General features: G+C 36.8%; 1 long non-coding RNA gene across 1 annotated transcript; it reads right to left on the bottom strand.

Moving 5' to 3' along the window:
• Positions 1-3,655: 3,655 nt before the first annotated feature.
• LOC123639893 lies at positions 3,656-19,547 on the bottom strand. Its single transcript, XR_006735829.1, has 4 exons — positions 19,351-19,547; positions 17,949-18,013; positions 4,062-4,132; positions 3,656-3,920 (listed from the first exon to the last, which is right to left on the bottom strand). It is a non-coding gene; the product is annotated as an uncharacterized LOC123639893 (long non-coding RNA).
• Between the last annotated feature and the right edge of the window lie 3,989 nt (positions 19,548-23,536).

Raw genomic sequence — 23,536 nt, forward strand, 5'->3', positions numbered from 1 at the left:
CATTTAAGAATTTAATTTTACAACATGATTTTCCCAAATATTGATTTTCCTTTAAAGTCTAAGAATCATGTCATGTAAAGTCAAAACAATTTTTTCAGGTTTTGCAGAGACTTGTTTAACTGGTTATGTGATGAAAATATCTTCCAAGGGGCTAGTTTTCATAGCCATTCTTCACCTTCAAGGTAAGTAGAAAAATCTGGGCCACTATCTCCTTGAAATTGCTTTTGCAATTTATCTTCCAACTAAAACAACTTGTTAAGGAATGCTTTGTCAGCTAAGCCACTAGATTTTCTGTGTGTAGGAGATGTATGTGTTTTTAGTCTAAATTTTCACAGTTTTTTTTCTAGCTCAAGTTGGTCCTTGTTTAATAAAGACCATTTAACATCATCTAGATCATTTTTCATTTCATTTCTAAGAATATTTGGTACCAGAATTCCTCTGTGAAGAATGAAGTGTATTTTAACAAAGTCAGACTTTTCATGTTTTTTACAAGAGCGGTGAAACCACTCATGAGTATATAATCAATTGAAGGGACACTGTCAGTCTAGATGTCAGTACAGACATTTTGTTTCTAGATATGAAGATAAAACATTTGCTTGTTTCAGGCAGCTTTTGTAGCAGAAACAATTTCTTGAATTTCACCAGTATATACAATTTTTACAAGTCCTATACACCATAGCATTTATTGGTTAAATCTAGTTGATTTACCAAATTAGATATTAAAGCTGTTTTTCTTCAGTTTGTTGCACAAAGTCTCTTGAATTTCACGTGACATGTGATCAATACATTAACTTATCACACTATTTGAGAGGAAACCTTTTCAATTTTTTTTCAAATATTTACCAAACATTTCCATCACCCCAAAAAGTTTTCTTATGTCCGTTTGCCATAAATCCTCTCCCATATTTCAGGTCCCTGGCAATCACTGATATGTTTTCTGTCACTCTAGTTTTGCCTTCAAAATTTCATATAAATGGAATCACATAGAACATACTCTTTTATGTCTGGCTTCTCTCAGTTGGTATAGTGCTTTTGAGATATATTCAAGTTGCATGTATAGTATTATATTCTTTTTTATTGTGGAGTAGTGTTTTAGTTTTAGGAATATACCACACTTTGCTTAGCCATTTACTTATTGATTGACATTTGCATTGCTTCCAGTTTTTGTCCTTCCTATCTCCATATAAATTTTGTGAACATGTGTGTTTTTTCCTCTGGGTAAGTAGTTAGGTATGGATTTCTGTGTTTTATTGGAAGCGTGTGCATACTTTAAGAAGCTTCCAAAATATTTCCCAAAGTGTCTGTATCATTTTGCGTTCTCATCAACATTGTATGAGTGGGTTTCACTGCTCTACAACTTTGCCAACACTTGCTGTTCTCAATTTGTTTACTTTTTAACATTTTAGTGTGTATACAATGATATCTCATTGCAGTTATAATTTGCATTTCCTTGAAGATGATGTTGATCACTGTCTTGTGTGTTAATTCACTACTTGTATATATCTTTTTGTGAAGTGTCTGTTGAAATATTTTGCCTATTAAAAAATAGGCTGTTTATCTTTTTATTATTAGGTGGTAGGGATTCTTTATATTTTCTGTATGCCAGTCCACTTTCTGATAAATGCATTGCAATATTTTCCCCCAATCTAGGGCTGACTCTTCATTTTGTTAACATTATTTTTTTGGAGGGTAAAAATTTTTAACTTTGATGAAGTCCAATTTATCATTTTTTCTTCTATAGTTTATTATTTTTATCTGTTTTAGCTAAGAAATCTTTGCCTATCCCAAGATTAAAAAGACTATTTTTCTGTGTTTTTTTGTACAAGTTTTATAGTTTTGGCTCTTACATTCAGTTGTGTGATTTAATTCATATTAATTTTTGTATGTGGTACAAGGTTAGAGGTCCATTTGATCATACATGGATAGGAAATTATTCTTAATCATTTGCTGAAAAGATTGTCCTTTCCCTTGTTGAATTCTTTGGTGCTTCTGCTGGAAATCTATTTATTTTATCTATGTGTTTTTACTTCTGGACCTATGTTTTTGTGGCATTGGTTTATATCTATCTATGTGTCAGGATTTCACTGTGTGTTTATTGTAGCATTACAGTAAACCTTGAAGTTAGTGTAAGTCTTCCAATGTTGTTCTTTTTTGAAGTTGTTTGGATACTCTAGGCCCTTTGCATTTTCATGTAAATTTATAATCCACTAGACAATTTCTACAAAAAAGCCCTCTGAAATTTTGATTGGATTTGTGTTAAATCTATATATCAATTTAGGGAGAATTGATTCTTTAACACCACTGAATGTGCCAATCCATGAATATAGCATATTTCTACATTTACTTAGGACTTCTTTAAATTCTTAGCAATGCTCACACATATTTTGTTTAATTTATTCCTAATTATTTTATATTGTTTGATACCATTATAAATGATATTGCCTTTAAATTTTAATTTCCAAATGTTCATGGTTAGTATATAAAAACACGATTTATGTATATCAATCAACCATATGTCCTATGATTTTACTCAACTCACTTATTAATTCTAGTAGCTTTTTCATAGATTTCTTAGTATTCTGTACAAAGATGATTATGTCATCTGTGAATAAAGACAAGAGATGAAAAGCCAGCGAAGGAAAAATAAACAGAAAATATTACAAAGCAACCAAAATGGTAATAAACCCAATAAATATCACTGAGATACTTTGAAGAACCTCGAAGAAATCCCATAAAATTAATTAGAAAATTGGAAAAGAACAGAGACATAAATATGATTATAGAAAAGATGGTAAGTATTGGAAGATGATAAGGAGATCCAATTTCCATATAAGCAGTATTCAAAGAGAAAAAAAGCAAATGGAATAGAAAAAGGTTCATGTAGTTGACTATGTTCCATTTTAGGTACATATACTAAATTCATCTTCTTATGTTGTTCACATAATCTTTCATAGAAGAACTCTAGCTGCTGTTTAAGCTTTAGAGTTAGATTCACTTGGTTCAAATTATTGCTCAATTTGTTACTAGCTCTGTGACTTTGGGAACACTAACTCATCTAGGTCACTTAGTTACCTTATTTGTAAAGTGGAGAAAATAAGAGTAGTTATCTATAGGCTTGTTCTGATCTTTATTAAGATACTTTACATAAAGTGCTTCATATGGTGCCTGGCACAAAACAAGCATTCAATAAATCTTTTTTTTTTTGAGACACAGTCTCGCTCTGTTGCCTGGGCTAGAGTGCTGTGGCATCAGCCTAGCTCACAGCAACTTCAAACTCCTGCATCAGCCTAGCTCACAGCAACCTCAAACTCCTGGGCTCAGGTGATCCTTCTGCCTCAGCCTCCCGAGTAGCTGGGAATACAGGCACGCACCACCATCCCCGGCTAATTTTTTTTGTATATATATATTTTAGTTGTTTGGCTAATTTCTTTCTATTTTTAGTAGAGACAGGGTCTCGCTCTTGCTCAGGCTGGTCTCGAACTGCTGAGCTCAAACGATCCACCCGCCTTGGCCTCCCAGAGTGCTAGGATTACAGACATGAGCCACCGCGCCCGGCCTCAATAAATCTTATACTATTAAGTATCTTTTCCTGGTCTCTTGTGTTTCATTTAGGAATGTTTCTCAAAAAGGCAACAAATAACCATAACCAAATAGCTCAAATCATAACAGAAAATTTATTAGATCTTGAAGAGATCAGAGAATGAATTTACCCAAGGTTAAAAGTATGTGTTCAGGACTTAGTTTCATTCTCTCTGTCTTTCTCTTTCTCCTCTTTGGTTCTCTCCCTGCTCCCCCACTTCCTTAATCTCTCTCTTTGGTCTTCCTTCCTCTCTTTTCAAATTAGCTTCTTTGGTGCTTGTTCTGATCTTGGTCAGGAGCTCCCCTTGTGGTAGTAAAATAGCTACCAGCAGCTTCCAGAACTTCTCATTCACATGGAAATAAAAGAGTGAAAGATTTTTTTTCTAACCCAAATGTTGCATAGAATTAACAGCTTCATTATGAGTTGACCAATTTAGGACTCATGTCCATTCCTGAACTGATTACTATAGCTGAAACGTTACCTGTAGAACTAAGCGTGGAATCATTTTCTTTCAAAGTATTCTGGTTGTATGAGGGCAGACAGAAAATTCTCCTACGAAGAGAAGGGGAAATGGATGACAGGCAGCCGAAAACAGCAAATATCTATGACAAATCTTATCCCATTCATGTTGTCTCTTCTACATTGAGGTCATAAGATTTCCTTATCATATGGAGAACTACTCTTTACCTATATCCTTGGGTAATTCCTCTATTTTCTTTGGATGAAGTATGTACTTTATCTGCTTTTTGGTTATGTGTTTTCTTTTTCTTTTTGGCACAGTTTTTATGCATTAGTCCCATGTTGGTTTCTTAATAACAATTATTACTCATCTTGAAATGGAAGTACTAGACACTTGCTAAAAATAAATTAATAAATACATAAAATAATACATGCTGTAGTTAGGAGTGGTTGAGGATAACAGCAAAGTATTTTAAAGTGACTAGCTCTGTGTTGCAGTCTGGCTATAACTGCTTCCACTCCCTCCTTCTCCCCATTTCACCTCCAGAGGTCTCCCTTGGCTAGAGCACTACACTGCAAATCTCTTCCCTTGCCTTCTCTCCCCTCCCCTCTCTTCTCTCTTCTCTCTTCTCTCTCTCTCTCTCTCTCACACACACACACACACACACACACACACCCGTCTTACCTACCTTTCTTCTACCACTTACAGCATGATTTGTCTTCCTACTGAATTCTCCCTGCATTCTGAGATGTCTCCCTAAGGACATTGTCTCATTCCCATAGACTCCTTGCACTCATGGAGCTCAACACTCTAATCAAAGGAATCTTCGAGCTGTTGGTGACATGAAATTTTGGAGAAATCAGTTGTCCTCGTCTAGATCCTAGGAGGCAAGGATTGGCTCTCTGGGCTCTCTTCTCCTGTCTTAGTCTAGACTTCACAGTATTTGGCAGATATACCTCCTAGTTTGTGGCTTGTGGTCGTGTCCTTTTCCATGTCTCATTGAAGATAATTTTCCCTCTACTTTTTTGTTTGCTTTTGGTGGAGTTTGGGATTGGAGAAGAGTAAAACATCTTCTACTTCCCTTTCTTTAACCAAAAGTCTTCTTCGGAATGATTTCAGTCTATTTGAGATGTTCACTTGGATGGCCCGCAGACACATCAAAACGAAAACATTAAAAAGTATAAATATATTTCTTTTTGCCTTGTACTACAATCTTTTTCTTTCTTCAGTTTTTCCTATCTCAGTAAAGGCACCACTGTTGCCTTGAGTCTGGAACCCTGGAGATTTTCTAGACATATTTCTTTCTCTTATTCACAACACCTAATGGCTGCCAGATCTTGTATTTTCTCTCTTTCATACCTTTCAAATCCATATTTCTTTCTCAGTGCCCACTGCCATTTCTAAGAGGCCCCCACTTTGTAATTATGACTCTCCTTCTAGACTGGCCTTCACGTTTGTTGTTTACACCATTTTTCTGCTGTGTTGTAATGCTAAAGAATAGAGGGAGGCAAGGAAGGAGGTGTACAGTATAAATTAGCTCTTCCAAATCTGTTCTTGAATAACTTTCAGATACATCACAAACTGGTCTGTGGTATGAGACTGGTATGAGTTAACCTTTAACATGTGATAAAGTCTACACTTTTATTCTTGAGAAGAATGATGTCCTTACCTATGTTTTTAAAAACAAGGAAGAAACAGTTCTCATTTTTTTCTGGTGAATTTGCCTATGTTTTAGCAGTGATGGCGAGAGGGTGGAGCCCTGGTCTAGCCTGTGGCCAGGTCAGCGGTGCAGCAGAGGACATGTATGAATAGGGAAAAATAGTTTCAGTTTGTCCTTCAGCACATCAGTGAAAATTATTAGTAGAGGACACCTAGTGGTGTTTTGCAGAAATTCACTTAGACTAACAACTCTTTGAATATTAATAGCACTCAGTATACCAGGACCTTTTAACTCCTGTAACACAGGCACGATACGACAACAACGTACAAACCAAACCTGGTGTTAAGTCTAACTGCATTGGTCAGTGTGCGTTAACTGCCATAACAACCAACTTCCAAATTCTTAGTGGCTTAATATAATAAGTTTATTTTGCATCCTCAAAACAGTGTAGATGCTCAGTTGGTGACCTTCCACATAATGATATAAAAAAAGACTTGATCATATGGAAAACAACCTACCTTATGTTTGTATAAGAAGATTCAATACCATAAAGATACTACTTCTCAATACAAAATAAAACAAATAAAACAAAATATAACATTGTATGTTAAATAAGTATGGAGTACATGGCTGTACGAAATTGCCAACTCATTAAACTATACAGTTAAGGCCGAGCACTGTGGCTCATGCCTATAATCCTAGCACTCTGGGAGGCCGAGGCGGGCGGGTGGATCACTCAAGGTCAGGAGTCTGAGACCAGCCTGAGCAAGAGCAAGACCCCGTCTCTACTAAAATAGAAAGAAATTTTATGGACAACTAAAAATATATATAGAAAAAATTAGCCGGGCATGGTGGCGCATGCCTGTAGTCCCAGCTATTTGGGAGGCTGAGGCAGGAGGATTGCTTGACCCCAGGAGTTTGAGGTTGCTGTGAGCTAGGCTGATGCCATGGCATTCTAGCCCCAGCAACAGAGTGAAATTCTGTCTCAAAAAAAAAAAAAAAAAAAAAAAAAAAAACACCAAAAAACTATACATTTAAGATCTATGTATTTCACTATATATAAATTTTACCTCAATTAAAAAAAGAATTAAAAAAAGAACGTCCAGTAGAAAGCTGGAAAAGAAGAGCAATAAAGGTTGGGGGTGGAGGGAACACCATATATGAAAATTCATAAAATCTCAATAATTAAAATAGTACTAGAGTTTAAAAAGTAAATAATTAAAAAAGAGAAAGATTAGTATGGCCATGTGAATAAACAGATTAATCAAATAGAAAACCCAGAAATAAACTCAAGTGCATACAGAACTTTTAATAAAAAATAAACTAGCCATCAGAAATCCAATCAATTATTCAATGAATGTTTTGAGGATAACTGTAAATATGTGTATTCTATGGAGAGAAAGGAAGGAGCAAAGGAAGGAGAAAGAAAAGTTATTCATGCTTAAGAAAAAACCTTCAGGTATTGTATTAGACAGGGTTCATCAGAGCACAGAACCAATGGTATGTGTGTGCATATATATGTAAAGGGATTTATTATAAGGCATACTTCATGCTGTTAGGGAGGTTAACAAGTCCCAAGGTTGGCAGGGTGAATCAGGAAGCTGAAGACCTACCAAAGCTCATGGTGTAGTTCCAATGCGAAGCCCTCCTGGCAGGCTTGAGACCCAGGAAGAGCTAATGTTTCAGTTCAACTCTGAAGTCAAGAAAAAGCTGATGTCCCAGTTTGAGGGCAGACGGGCAGAAGGAATTCTCTCTTACTGGTGGAGGGTCAGCTTTTTTGTTCTACTCAGACCTTCAGTTGACATCAGGGAGGATAATTTGCTTTACTCAGTCCCCTGATTTAAATGTCAGTCCCACTCAGCACCCTCACAGACACACCCAGAATAATGTTTGACCAAATATCTAGACAGCCCACGGCCCACTCAAATTGACACATAAAATTAAGCATCATAGGCATCATAGAAGATTTACATTCTCTATTTATTCTCTTTCCTGAAATGTTGGTGTCACAAAGGATCATAATATTTGGTTTGAAAAGGACCCTAGAAGAGATATTTATTGCAGAATTTTGCAGCTATATTTTTAATATGTGCACAGAATTTCTCCTCTACTTCTTACTGAACATGCCTCCAAACTACAACATAATATTTGTTTAATGAATAAATGTAGAGAAATTTTTGCTCTTTTCATAAGATGGAGAGGCATCAAATCACGTCACTTCCGGTTGCCCACTAAATTAAAATGGCCACTGGCCATTGACTTTCACATATTAGGATGCTGTCACACTGTCTGTAGCCATCAGAGCCCCTGACAAATAGGGACACACACTTCTCCTCATTTTTTTTTCTTTAATGGGTTTGGATTTGATCTGTGCTTTGTATGATCATTGGTGATTAGTTTACTTTGATAGTTAACTTGGTATCAATATCATACATTGATATTGCATCAATATCTGATATTGAACTTACTCTGATAGTTCAGTGAGTGCAACAGAGATCACTCAAAGGCACCTGCAAGAGTGAAATCATAAAAATATTGTCAAGGATAACATAGCACTCATGTTTGGATCCTGCATGCTCCAAAATTATCCAAATTATCTCCCAATTTGAAACAGGCAGAATTTTTGAAGAGAAGCCTTTCTGAGAGTCCCACCCAGTGTCACTTTTAATCATAAGGGCACCTTTCTGCAGAACATTTTAGTCCTGGGGAAAAGAAGAACTGAACTGCTAGCAGGGATCACCTTGGCATGGTTTAGCTAATTGGCATTGATCCCTCACATGACTCTCTGATTTTGCATGTTTTTTGCTTTGAAGCAATTCAAAACCATATTGTTTGGTGTCTTAATTGACTCAAGAGAAAATCTTTCTGGCTTTTGGTGGAAGATAAATCAATAACCAACCATAAATGATGAATTAAGGCATTCTAGTTTCTGTATCCCATAAGAAGGATACTTTATCAAATAAAATTGGCAAGAATAAGCCTTTTAAATGACAAATGATTTTTTAATATGAAGTCTCAATTATCATGACTGGGACATACACCTATTACACCAGAATCATTCTTTGTTCCTCCGGTTTTCCCATAGTGCAAATCGCATGTATCTATATGTGAACTGGAGGAACTCATGACTGCCTTTCTTCACTTGCAACTGTTTGTTCTGCCAACCCCCAGATCATCATGGAAAACTGAAGAAAAAAAATAAAGAGTCCTTATAAGAATAATGAAACTGAAGTCCCTCTGGGGCTTACCAAGGAAGCAGCTGTTGAAAGATAATTTGGTTCTTCTGTTTCTCTGGTAGGTTCCCAGGTGGAGAACAGAACTAATCCCTGCTCTGCTGGGTAATGGATTTTGATGTTTCCAGGAAAGAAAATGAAGTAGTTATTAGGCAATAAAGAAAAATATTTCCTTCCTCAGTATAGGTTTACACTGTTCTGTCCCTGAAAATTGATATCTCCACTAGATAAGAGTGTGTATATGTTTTTTAATAGGTTCAGTAGTCAAAGAAGTAGGAATTTCTGCATTTAACTTTTCTCTATGTTGTTCACTGTTATAATCCAAGTGTCTAGAACAAAATAGTGCCCATCACATTGTAGGTGTTAAACATTTTTAGATATGTGAATGAATGCCTGACTTTGTAGAGTAAGATTCATACTTGATACAAATTATAATTTTACATGTATATACATTCATGCTTAAATGCACCCATATAAATGTTTCTGTACATTAACCAAAGTTAACTTCACACTGTGAATTATATCCTCCTTGATTATTTTTTGGAGCTTGCTTCCAGTCCAGTGAATGCAGATCTGCCTTTCACCATCTGCCACACCCCCCGCCCTCAGGAGATGCAGGAGTTCATGGGTGAGAGATGATGCTATAATTGAAGACAATTTCTTATCTGCATATGTTGGGGCTTTGCATAAGGATGCTGCTTTTAGAGCATATCTATAGATAATCTAAAAGCCTCTGTCATAGGAGGGGCCCAAGAGGTGGGTTTCGGTTTGTTTTAGTGGTCAAGTATTGTATCATTGACCTCATTTAGAATTGCCAGCACATGGTGATGATAAAAAGCAGACCGACTTTTAATCAGTTTTATTACTGTTTTAAAATTGTTTGTAGAGTATGTGCCTCTTTATTGCCAGCACTCTGACTGGACTGCCACTGTTCTGTAAGTTCCTATTTCTAAGCCTTTTGATGTGTGCCTATGAGTTAAGGACACTGCAAACTCTCAGGGGAGCTCAGGGGCACTTCAATCCATCCCAATGTCACTCTACTCCCAAGATGGGGTCTGATATGGAATACAAAATGGGGCCACTGAAATAGAGGCAGAAATTATAGTGGCAGGAATAAAGGTTAAAATGGAACTGGATATAGGCAACACTTTCAACCAAGTTTCTCTGACTGCTCTGTTCTCATATCTCTCAGAGTCTTTTCAGAAAAAGATCCTTGGGATCTCTGTATTTCCTGCCTGGCCATTGAAAAACCAAGTGGACCTTGGGTGCTGCCTGTATCTAACTATGTACTAAAGCAGGAAGGCCCAGGGCAGCTTGAGAGGTATGGTGGTTAATTTTGTGTGTCAAATTGGTTGGGCCACAGTGCCCAGATATTTGGTCAAACATTATTCTGTAAGGGTGCTTTTAGATGAGATTAATATTTAAATCATTAGTGTTAAGGTTAGTTGGTGGATTAACATTTAAATCAGAGTATAGCAGACTGTCCTTAGTTCAGAATAGGGATAGGCTTCATCTTAGTTGAAAGACTGAATAGAACAAAGACTGACTTCTCCCCAGCAAGAAGGAATTCTACCAGCAGAAGGCTTTTGGACTCGAACCATAGCATCAACTTTTCCCTGGGTCTCCAACCTGATGGCCCAGCCTGCAGATTATGGTCTTGCCGACCTCCATAATCAGGTGAACAGGTTCCTTAAAATAAATCTCTCTCTCTTCCTCCCCTCTCTCTCCCCATCCACAGGATAATACACACACATCTTATTGGTTTTGTTTCTTTGGAGAACTCTGACTAAAACACCAGGTATGAGACTACGTGAGGATTTGGGAAAAACTACCAGCTGGTAATAAAAAGTGTGCCTGTTTGTGGAGGATCGTCTATGTCCATATTCTTCAGGGAGGCAGCTGGGGTGCTGGGGACAATGGGAAGTGGGTGGTCAAGAATTCAGAATCCAAGCTCTGAATATCTGTCTTACCAGGACACATTACTAACCATAGCATAGTCTATAGCTGCCTTTGGAGAAGTGATACACTTTGGGAAACAATGATATTTTTTCGTTTAAAATAACACAATCTTAAACTCCCAGTCCAACAATCTGCTTCCTATAGATATTAATTAGTAGATTATTTTCTTATTCAATCAATAACAGACAAGGAAATAACTTATGTAAATTACATTTGCCAAGAATGCTTGTAGAACTACAAAAAGCTAGACCAATAGAAAGTGTTCTGTATAACGTGCTACTGTTTTAAAACAGTTTTGCAGACAGTGAGGATTATTTAGGGGGAAGTTATGGATTTTTTTTCTGAGAAGCATAGGAAAAGGCAGAGAATATTTTACATAAGACTTCAGAAACATTATGTTATTCATTGATCAGAATAACTCTTGAAGATAGATTTCTTTGAACATCAAAGAAATGGAAGATACCATTATGGACTCAGTTTTGGTCAAAGCGATTAGATGTAAACAATAGAAACAGAGTCTGGGCAATTTAAGCAGAACATTTTATTTATTAGCAGATGGATGTCAGATTTATAGAAGATAATTAAAATGTCTAAAATTGGTGTAGAATGTCTAGAAATGACTCTTAAAAATCGACAGGACAAATGTAGAGAAACAAAAAGAAAAATAGGCACAGATACACAGTAAGAGAAACTCAAAGGGCTAACAAATAATAACAATTAAACAAATTTAACTTAGAATCAGGGAAATTAACAGCACTTTTTAACTGTTAGATTATGAAAAAAAAAAAGTGGGATGATACCAAGCATTGGTAAGGGTGGAGGGAAACAGGAAGCTATGTGTGCTTGATAGGAAAAGAGACTGATGGAGCTATTTTGCACATTTCCTAAGATCCTTAATCCTCTTCACGGTGTAAACTCCAGAGAAACAAATACATATGCCCATGAAGGGATACACATGAGAATGTTTATTGCAACTTTGTTTATGATAGCAGGAGTTGGAGGCAACCTAATTTTCCATCATTAGGAAAGGGATAAGTAAAATATGATGAAGATTATTATGTATTACTGTGTAGCAGAGGCAATGAATTGCAGGTATCTACAAAAACATAAGTAGATACTATCAGAGTATTTAGTTAAAAAATAAACAAAATAATAAATAGCTTAGCACAATTTATGTAAATAAAAAAACATGTAATACCCAAAACAATAGTATAAGTTTTCAAAGAGATATTAATATATATAATATCCCTGCACATATAACAAGACATTAGAGTAGGTATATCTTTTGTGGTGGTAGAATGAAAGAATCAAAATAATTAAATCAGAAAAATGGTCTTCTATGATGATAAAATAAGAGTATAATTAAATCAGTTTTTGTTTGGATTTGAAATCCAAAAGAAAAAAAGAAATTTAATAAAAGGATATGGGTACGTTTATAAATTCCTAGAAGGAACAGAAAATCATGCACTTAGTGGCTATATGACCTGGAAAAATACCTAGAATCATGCCACAGATTGGTCCAGTGAGGAATCTACAGCGACCACAACGGAGCACTAGATACTTTCAATGGCGCTTGATGCTGGATGCTGTCACACAGACCTTTGCACTGTTGGCCCAAGAACTTTGCCTTCCTGCTTCAGAGAGAATCATTTTCAGTCCCTAACAAGCTTCCAATTCAAAGTTGGGGTCAAGAGTCCCAGTTTAGTGGTGCCCATGTCACATATCCATAAAAAATTGGCAGATATCCACCACAGACTCCAAAACATTGAGGTCAAGTTTCCAAAAACAACCAGACATTCAACCATGAACCAGATGCTGATTGGGTACCAGAACTGGGGCAAGAAAAGGAGGTGTCTTTTATTGCTCTCTTTGCAGATGGAACTCATAGGAATGATGATGAACAGGCCTTCCTCAGAATATTGTTTCTTCTTGTGATTTCCAGAAGGATACATTGATGTTGGGATTTAAAATGTTATTTTTACTTGTGAACCTGTGTCATTATCAAATTATGTTATGTTATCAAAGTATGTTAAACACCATAATTATATGTGATTTAGTCTTGGGGATAAACAATGGCACATTAAGGCATGGTTGTGGCCCCACCCCACAATGAAATGTCATGAAAGAATTATCTTTAATTTATAAACTGATGTTTCAATTTTGCCATCTACTATGTTAATATGTCCTGTCATGTATATAAATTATGTAACTTAGGAGTATGGAACTTCAATATAGAGATGGGGGAGGGGGCAGGGGAGGAGGGAAACCTACCTGATGGGTACAATGAACACTATTTGGGTGATGGGCACACTTATAGCTGTGACTCAAGCACTACAAAAATGATCTATATCACCAAACACATTTGTACCCCCTTAATACTTTAAATTAACAAAAAAGAGATGGGGAAAAGGCATACTAGGAACATGGGCAGGCAGGACAGCTGTTGGAAGAAGGGAGTGTCATGCAAGGGTTTACATGAAGAGAAGGAATTGAAGGAGAAGAATAGTATTTGGGAATGAAAGCTTTGAAGTCTATTAAGAATTTTCAGGAGCTTATTGTCCTTACTTCTAACATTTTCTACCTTCTATTATTTTATAATCGCAGTATAATTTTTATTCTCTTTACAAAGCATGCCTAGAAAAATAGAGGTGACACTCAATAATAAAATGTTTGATATCACTATTAAAGTTTTTAATGGAATAGAAAATTTGATTTAAACATGATTTAAATGGTTAGCAGTCTCTATTAAAATAAGTCTTCCTGGAGCCTAATTACTTTTCCTCTTCTTATAAAATATTTAACTATTATTATTCTTCATAGATGAGTCATCTTCATTGAAACAAGAATGTTCTGTGTCTTGGCATCTGTGTGTGTCTGTGTACGTGCGCGTGTGTGTGGAAGCAAGTGCATGTACATCAACCAGGGGCTTGGCAAAAACCAGAATTTGTTCATATGGTTCAAATGAAGAGACTTTAACAGGATAATGGTCGACAGGCTTAAGGGGACAAACAAGTAGTGGTGTGGCACTCAGACTAGCAACAAAGAGAAGCTGTTAGTCCTTTGGGACCAGAGGAGGTTATAGAGTGAACAGAGCCTGGGAGGAGCTGTGGTCGAAAGGGACACAGCTGCCACCAGTGATAATAGTGCCAAGCAGAGAAAGTGATCAGAAAAGGAATGTCCCAACATTTTTCTTTTTCTGCCTTCCAAACACCTGCCAGCCCCTCCCCTTGGCCAAATCTAGCTCTAGGAAGCCAGCCATCAGGGAATTCCTGGGATACAATTCATGGAGGTCAGCCTACCTGATACAGAGAAGGGCAGGAAATGGTGAAGAATAAATCTGGGTCCGGGAAATGAGAAAGACTGGCACATTTTATAGCTTTTGTCACATAGCATTCACTCTTGTCCATTATTTAGAAGATGAAAAAATTGTCACCCCTAACACTGAGGAGACACAAAATCTCATCAACTATCAGATGGAATGATGTATTCAGTTACAACTTCAAATGAAATTTAAATTGTAACATTCTCCATCATCACAGCCTTTCAGACAAGATATTAAGGAAAGAGGAGAAAAATAATCAATCAACACAAAATATACATAATGACTACAGTACCTGGCTCTGTATTTTGTTACTAGACCAAAGATTATTATATTTTTTTCCTCCCGCATCCATTAAACATTCTCCTTATACTCTGCTAGCATTTGAGTGCCCATGGGTATTTATCAGGTGTAGTGTCACAAGCCTTCATCCCTAAAATATCTGAGATCATAGTCTTATCTTTATTGAGTTGCTGCAATTTCCTATTGAGGAAACGGCTTGCATGCAGGTGTTTAAATGGAAAGTGATCACAGGAAGCAATAGTGAAAACCAGGGGAAGTAAAACATGGAAGGGGGGAAGGCATTACAGGGTGGGTTGCATTATCAAGTTAGCTATGCTATGGGTGACTGGTACTCAATCTTGCAGATCCATCTGAGGAGCCTTTAGAATTGCATCTCAGAACTGGCTTTCCCAGGTATAAAAAGATAGAAATTTATTCTTTGGTTCCTGTTCCCAGGAACAGTGCTCTATTGGTCCAAGCATTGTCGCATGTGTGTTACCTTCCATGGGTTAGGCATGCATGAGTACAGAGTAGATTCCCACAGGTGACCCCTGCTGTACATCAAAGAAACCACAGGACAAGAAGCAAAAGGCACACAGCAGAGGCATGAGATGAGGTGCTGTCAGTTTGCAGTTGCACAAAGTTAGTCCCTGATTTGTGGAAACAGTCACAACAGGAGTGGGTGGAGTAAGGGGTGGAGCTGTGTGGAAAAGAAGTGGGACACCAGATATACTACATAGTATAATGCAAGCACCGAGTACATTGGTAATAAAGCAATAACTAACAATGTTGGGAGTGGAGCCCAGAAAACCATGAAAGAGGTGTTTAACCTGAATATGATTTTGAAAGGTGATTATCAGGCTGCGTGGGCATTTTAGAGGGACCAGTATGTGCAAAGGCCCACAGAAGTGAAACCATGTAGTATGTGAGAATCTAAATCAAAGTGCGTGTTTTCTCAACATCCCAGATCTAACTATTCTTTTTCATTTAGTGATATTTTAATTGTATTTTAAGATACTTTGAAAAATAAGCACATCCTCAGACTATATGACTTTGGCAAGCCTATAAATATCTTTTAGCTGTCATTTCCTCATCTGTACAAAAAGCACATTGGCCCATGTGACCTCTAAGGCCTTTTCCGGCTCTCAGCTTTATTCCTCTGCGCATCATTTTATGCATACTGACAGCATTACATACAGGCAGGTAAAATGAGCAGCTGCTGGAAATCAGCTCATATACATGTGTAAGAAGTCTGTCTACAAATGGTAGAATTGTCTAGAAATAGATTCTGGAGTAATAAATGTGGGAAAATATGGAGGCTACATTATTCTTTTTGCCTAGCCACTCATTATAACTCATGTAGAAAACTCCCCACTTGTAATGTGTAATGCAGTCTTGATTGCTCAGGCAGCATCCTACATATTACCTGTATTAAAATATTTTGTTTTTAAATTTCTTACCCTTAAAATATAATTTGCTTGATCATGTAAAGGGTAAATTGGTGGGAATAATTTGAAATGGGGAAAGTTTGATAGTTATTTTCAAGATTATATTACTCTCTGCTGCGTAGTTCTCTTATCATGGAAAGAACTGTAGAAGAAGTAAGCTGGCTTATTTATAAAAACTAAATATTCTGCAAAATGAATCATAAAAATGTTGTATTTGTTAGCTTTTTAAGCTAGCAACTAATATAAATTGTTTTGGATCAGGGTAAGAGGTATAAACAAAAGCATTTATATATGTAAACTAACATTCATACAATATACCAGGTGTGATAGGTGTGTTATAGGTGGAGGGTACCAGTGTTGCCTGGAATTCTATAAAACTTTGTGATCCACTTCAGGCTTTCTCAAATCCATTATATTATAGCATAAAACAGTTACATTGTAATCGGAAACACTTCTGAATCATTGCCAAATTTGCCAGCTAGTAATAGACACAATTCTTTTATTCATGGTGAATTGAACATTGACATACTATCATAATTCATGTTAAAATATCTCATATATTCATCTTTAGAGCTTCGACAATTCACAGCTCTGGAAAGAAATATGTACTGTGAGACTGAATTCACAAGGTACATCTAAAGCAAAGGCCGGCTTTTACTCTTTTCTCAGTGCTACAGGCCCAAATCAGTGGTTTTGTTAAGTGGCATTAACGAAATTTTTAACTGTTATTGTACCAACAATGAACAAATAGAATTTGAAATTAAAACATTATTATTTAAACGAACACCCACAAAAATGAAATACTTAGGTTACGTATAAAACTAACAAAATCTATATAAGATCTATATGAGAAAGTTATAAAACTCTGATGAAAGATATCAGAAAAGAAACAAATAAATGGAGAGATCACCCATGATTGTGAATAGAATGATTCAATATTGCCATGCTGTCAGGTCTTCCTAATTTGATCTGTAGATTCAGTGAAATACTAATCAAAATTTCATACCTTGCCTTACTCTGCATTTGCACAGCACCCAAGAAACCTTTAAAACAGCCCTTTTGAGATACTATATAGAAGACCATTCTTAACATCTGACTATTAATAAGTATTATTATTAATAGATCCTAATCCTAACTTCACAACCTCTTATGTAACGAATCTGAGCCAAGTTCAACAGGCGCTTCAAGAATACGAAAATCATCATTTACCTCAAGCTGATGCTACAAAACACCCCACCCCAGTTGCCCCAGGAGACTGAATTCTGTTCAAATCCTTGAAGGAGGGCTCCCTGACAGACCAATTGTCCCCAAAATGAAAAGGCAAATTTTAATGAGTGCCCCTATAGCAGTTAAGTTGGAGAGAATACAACATTGGGTACACTTGTCTGAGTCAAGCCTGTTTCTCAGTCTTTGCAGACAGAAGACATCCCAGATGCTGGTCAAGACTCCTATTCCTGCAAACTCATTGAGGACCTTGCATATCTTTTCAAAAGACAACCACTAAGCCATTGCTCAGATGAGTAAATTTGCATTTTTTGGTTCGATTTGTCAAGCTATTTGTTGGTTATCTTTACTTTTGTCCCTTTACATGTCTTATTTGTTTACTTGCATTTTCTACCCATCTACAATAATTCTCACTGTTGGTAAATCCTAACAGTCCTATTACTTTTAACCTCTCCCAAATAACCAAATCCAAATATGCTTTTTTATGGCTAGATTCCCTTTGGAGTTTAACCCAAGAAAAATGAGAACAAAATATGTATATTTAAACTTCCCAAGCCATGCCCTCCAGGCTAAGCTTATCAACTGCTGAGTCTGTCAACAAAACCCATACACTTTGCCTCCTGATCCACTTACCTTAGTCCATGAAAGGGTTAATTTTCCCCTACCATTTATGAGATGGGCTACTCCCACCACTCCTATTGAAGGACTCCTTAATCCCAACATTTCCAATCCTAGTTGGCCTTCCTTTATACTTCCCTTAACCAACACCTACCATATTCTTACCTTAGAGTGCAGAATCCCAAATGCAGGCAAGCCCCAGCAATGCAATTCCTGTGCTAAAACCCTTCCTTTGGCAAAAAAAAAAAAAAGAAAAAAAAAAGAAAAAAAATTCGTATCAAAGGTCCTGCTGTTAGGGAAAGGTCACACAACCTCCCACAATAAAAATTCCTCTTGCCATTATAATTATAGTCAAAACACCTTAGTTTGATGCCAGCTATATACAATTACTTCCCCTAATTGCCAACCCTACACTGTTCACAGTCCCACCCTCAGCTGGCCTACGGTGTCTAAATTTTTAAGCCAGGTTATTTGAATTGAAGAGACTACAGCCATCTTATAAGCAGAAATCTTACTTTCCCCTCTAATGCCAATAATTCACATCCTCAGTGGGCCCAATTAATATAAACACTTAAGAAAAGCCAGCCAGTTCAGTTGTGTGTCCCTAGAGGTATGATATTCCTCTGTGGGCATCCCCTGAGACCTCACATGGGGAAAGACTAAGACTACCCCTGCCTAGAAAATACCAGGGAATGCATATGAGGGAATGCACACTAGGATACCTGATATTGAGTGAAATCCAAGTTTATTCTAAGCCAAATACTGCCTGGACTAAGAGGGCCAGTGGCCTAATAATGGCTGGAATAATAGGTACAATCAGTCTACTTGCCCCTTGGAGTGGTTTTATCTACTGTGAAACCATCCTCAACAACATCACCTACCTTTTAGAAACCACCATTTATAATCATGAAAATGAAATAAATCAGTTGACAATCTCCCTCAATGCACTTACAAATTAAGCTTTAGAAAATCGAAGAGGATTAGATTATATATGGGCTACCAAAGAAGGGGTTTGTACTGTATCAAACTCTTCCTATTACATTTAGATTAATAACACTAGCCAAGTCTCTACAAATTTACAAAAAATTTATAAGACGGCTGAGTGGCTGCACAAGACAATCAAAAGAAAAAGACAGATGTGGCCTCTAATATGTGAAACAAACTATGCTGGTGGCCCACTTTTAGACAAATGCTGAGGTCCTAGCTAGGACCCTTTATAGTCCCCATTGTAATCATAATTTTTGCTCTCCTTTTCTCTCCTTGCATTATTAAACTTTTAAAATCTCTTATCTCTCAGGTTGTCTAGACCACCACACAATGAGTCTTGACATTCCAAAGGTTCCACCTCATTCCTCTTCAGAAAGATGAAGAATGAGACTATTAAAATCCCCTTAATCAGATGCCTTGTTCCTTCTGTCAACAGCCACCTGACCTACGGAGAGCCCCGGAAGTCTCCCCCACAGCGTGAGATGCCTTAAAGCCCATGCCCTGACACCCACTCCATTAATAGAAAAGGAAAAATATATAAAAGACTTTTGTGCCCATAGGCAGGGTCAATGCTCCATACCAGCAAAAAGCAGCTTCAGAAGATAGATCTTCTCTCCTCGGCCTCTCTTGTAAGATTCCAAGGGCCCAAAGCTCTTAAATAGCGGGGGAATATTAGACTAGGAGACTAGGAGACAGGGCCGAGACAGGATACAGAGATTGGAAGACTGGGTGCGGTGTTAAAGTAAACAACTCTCAGGTGGAACCTAACTAGAGGGCTGATTACCACAGACAAGAACCAGCTGCAACCAGCTTGTCAATTATCTCTTTCACTATACATGAACTTTGGCTAATTATAATATCATTTACATTGCAATTTTAAAATTTCTCGAACCTGGAAATTTCCATGACAGTTCTGAGACAGCCATATAAAGTATAAAAATGGGAGGGAACCCAATTCTAGGAATTATTACCCAAATTCTTAGTAAAAGCCAACCCCCTAGCTTTAAATATTCCTCCCCTCAGTTAGTAAGACTTCAAAAAACAAAAAGCCACTTCCTCCTGGTGCAGGTGCTCGTTTTAAGACTGCCCACTCTCTCTTTCTTAAGAGTGTACTTTTCCTTTCAATTAAAAAAAAAAAAAAGCTGTGACATGCTTGGCTCATGTGGTACATCCTAAAATTCTTTTCTCCCACTGATCACCAAGACCCCGGAAAAACCTCCACTTGGAGGTCACTAACAGCTCCAAAGTTATTTTGAGTCTTATACGAAAAGTAATAAAATGAAAAACGATACAGGGACTTCTAGCTGTGACAGAGTTACTAATTTAGAAAGCAGAAAATAATGATAAAAAGCTGTTTTCTTGACTATTCTATAGAAGCCGAATGCAAGCTGACATACTCTTAGTTATCACTCACATAAAAATTAGTGGTGCTCCTTCTTCAAACTTGCCTTTTCTCCACACCTTTGCTCATGCCATTTTCTCCACTCAGACTGTCTTCCTTTTCCCCAGCTTCATGAGTTGAATCTTTCATGGATAACTCATTAGCAACCTCTTCCCTGAAGCCTTCCATGAACATCTAGTTAGAAGTTCTCTCTCCATTTCCTAAACTTCCAGGGAATATATGATCTTTTAAAATCTCATATTTATATCAAGCACTGGCTTAATATATAGTTATTTGTGTATTTATTTTTAACTCCCCTATTTGTAAACTCTTGGAGGGAAGGAAATTTGACTTAGATTTCATTGTATTTTTCATCATAATTTACAAAAGGAAGATGTTCAACGAGGGGATATTAATAGCTACCAAATGAATAAATGATTATGTATTGAATACTTTTTGCCTCCAAAAGCTTTCCAACTTGTCACTGATGCCTAAAATTCAACCCTTAGAGATACATTTCACTGACTTAAGCACTGTAGGTATTTCCATAAAAGCAAATAGTACAACATTAATTAGTTGTCACTAACTACCTAGTGTGAATTAATGTGTATTTGTAAAGTATGTCTGGGCCATTATGAGAAGATGAGGATTTTGGGTAGTGGGAAGGAAAGGGCTACTAGAAGAGAGGAAGAGGGACATAAGAAGGAAGGCAAAAGCCTTTCAGACAAGCCAGTGGTAGATCTATATCTATGCTTTCTCTAAGCCTTGCTAGGTATAAACATTCTCATGAAGGAGCTCATCTCAGAAAACATTTTTCTTTAAATGATTTTTTGTTCTTAATTCCAAGATGGAAATGCTCAAATCTAAGGCCTTCCTGGAACTTGGTAAAGTATTGGCAAATCTGATTGCTTCAGACCGTTTCAAACTGGCTGGATTGTTTGTTTGGAAGCAGCTAGGTTTGTGTCCACCACATTAAAACATTTGTCATCCTTCTGTCAATCTGTGGCAGTTGTTATGGCTGTCTTGCAGATTAAGCCCATTTGGGGCTTTCTAACTGAAGCTTCAAATAGTGGCATCTGTTCTTCATCATCTTAATCTGTGGTCATTTTCCTGAAAGGCCAAAGATGGCCAATTCATCCTGAGAGTGGAAATCAATATGCCTCTAACCTCATGTGGCCCAGATTTTATGAATAACATCCATGGTTTCATTCAGAAATGTTCCACCTTGCTTTGATTCTTGGAAAAATAGAGATCATTCTAACACTCTGCTTTCCAGATGGTTCTGTCTTTAGCTGACTTTCAGCAGTGAGCCAGAAGCCGGTTCGTTATGACAGTCCTGGGGAAATGCTCTCACTGGTGCACCGCTGGGGATCCTGACTTTCTCCTCAGATGCCACTGCAAATGGCCCTCTGCTCAAATGCAGATTCTGACAGGTTGAGCAATGGCAGGCATTTCCTGGGTTGCCACAGCCTTGAATGGTTTTTAACGGAAGAGAGGTTTCATGGATGAGTTAATTTAAGGTTTCTGATGCTGGGTTGTCTTTGGGTTAGACACATGAGATGTAACAAGTCTGTAAATTCAAACGAATAAACTCACACAACTTCACATTCCTTGTGCCATGTTTGAACTGTATATTTTGCGAGCTTCTTTAAGGTGAAAGAAGTGTATTATAATAAAAGATAATCTTCATCAGGTGCCTTAAGTTTGCATGAATGACATTTTTTTACCCATTTGATACTTAAAATCTCATTTAACCTTCTCAACAAACATACAAATCAGTGTTGTAAGTCCTGAAGACAACTAATATTAAACTATTAATATTAAGAAATACAACCTCCTCTCAAATATTAACAGGAATTCTGAGATAGGAAAAATTTTGAGTTGAATAATCCCATGGCTGAACCGTATCAAGTTATTTTTTATCCTTTTTTTAAATTTTTGCCTCAGTCTTTTGCTCTGAACTCTAGTTTCCAAGATGGTGGTAGCAGCTCTAAGCAACACAATTATTCTGTAAATATTTAATGAAAATCTAATTTGTGGTGGGCACTGTTCTAGGTACTGGGGATATGATAGTAAATAAAACAGACAAAATTTTATGCATTATCAGGTAAATGTATTATGAATATTTTCTTTTAGTTTGTGGCTTACCTAATTATTGTCTTGATATCTTTTGATGAAGAGAAATTTAAATTTTGATGAAGTCTAATATTAAAATATATTATATTTTAAAGGTTATTGCTGTCTAGGGCTAAGAAATTTTTGGCTACTCCAAGGTTTCAAAGGCGTTCTCCCATATTTCTTCTAGAAGCATTATAGCTTTAGATTTTTAATGTATAATTTGCATAGAGTAAAATTCACTTTTTTTAAGGACACAGCTCCTTCAATACTGATGAATGCATACAATTGTGTAACCACCACCAAATCACAGTATAGAACAGTATCATTATCCAAAAACATTTCCCAGTGTCCCTTTGAAATCAGCTCCCCACTCCACTCACAGTCCCTGATAAATACTGGTCTGTTTATGACACTGAACTTTTGTCTTTCTCCAGAATGGAATCACACAATATACAGTCTTTTGAGTCTGGCTTATTTCACAGGTCATAATGCATTTGGACAGTACTCATCTTGTATCTTTATCAATAGTCAGTTGTCTTTTATTCCTGAGTAATATTCTAGTGTATGGAAAAAGAGCTTTTGGATCTATTCACTACTTGAAGGACATTTAGGTTATTTCTATCTTTTGGTGATCATGAGTACAATTACTATAAATGTATGCATGCAAGTTTTTTCATGAACATAAGTTTTCTTTACCCATAAAAGTCATATTGCTGGATTATATATGGTAAGTGTAAGTTTACCTTTACAAGAAATAGTAAAACTGGAGGACATAAGCTGCATGGCAGAACAGGAGACTCCTGACTCTTCCTCCACCCATGGATGCACTGAATAAACATCTACACATTGATAAATTCCCTCTGAGAGAAGGTCAGAAACAAGTTGAGAGATTCCTATGCACCGGACAACTGAGGAAATATCCACATTGAATAAGTAGGAAAAGGTGAGGCATACCCAGGCACAAATTCCTCCTTGGGTTCTATGCTGTACAATCAGGAAGAAATCCCTAACACCTAGCTTCTCTCTGGAGTAAAAGTATGGAGTTTGTGTATGAAATCAAAGTTAAGTTGTTATCAGCTTAAAATAGGCTGTTATAAGCATTAGATGTTTTATGTAAGCAAAAACCTATAGTAGACATACTAAAGACAAAAGAAGAGTCAATGCCTATCACTACAGAAAATCATAAAACCACAAAGAAAGACAGCAAGAGAGGAAGAAAGAAATAAGGGATCTACAAAACAACCAGAACACAATTAACACAATGGCA

The sequence above is a fragment of the Lemur catta genome, chromosome 6 (genome assembly GCF_020740605.2).
Source record: "Lemur catta isolate mLemCat1 chromosome 6, mLemCat1.pri, whole genome shotgun sequence".
NCBI classification, from domain to species: domain Eukaryota; kingdom Metazoa; phylum Chordata; class Mammalia; order Primates; family Lemuridae; genus Lemur; species Lemur catta.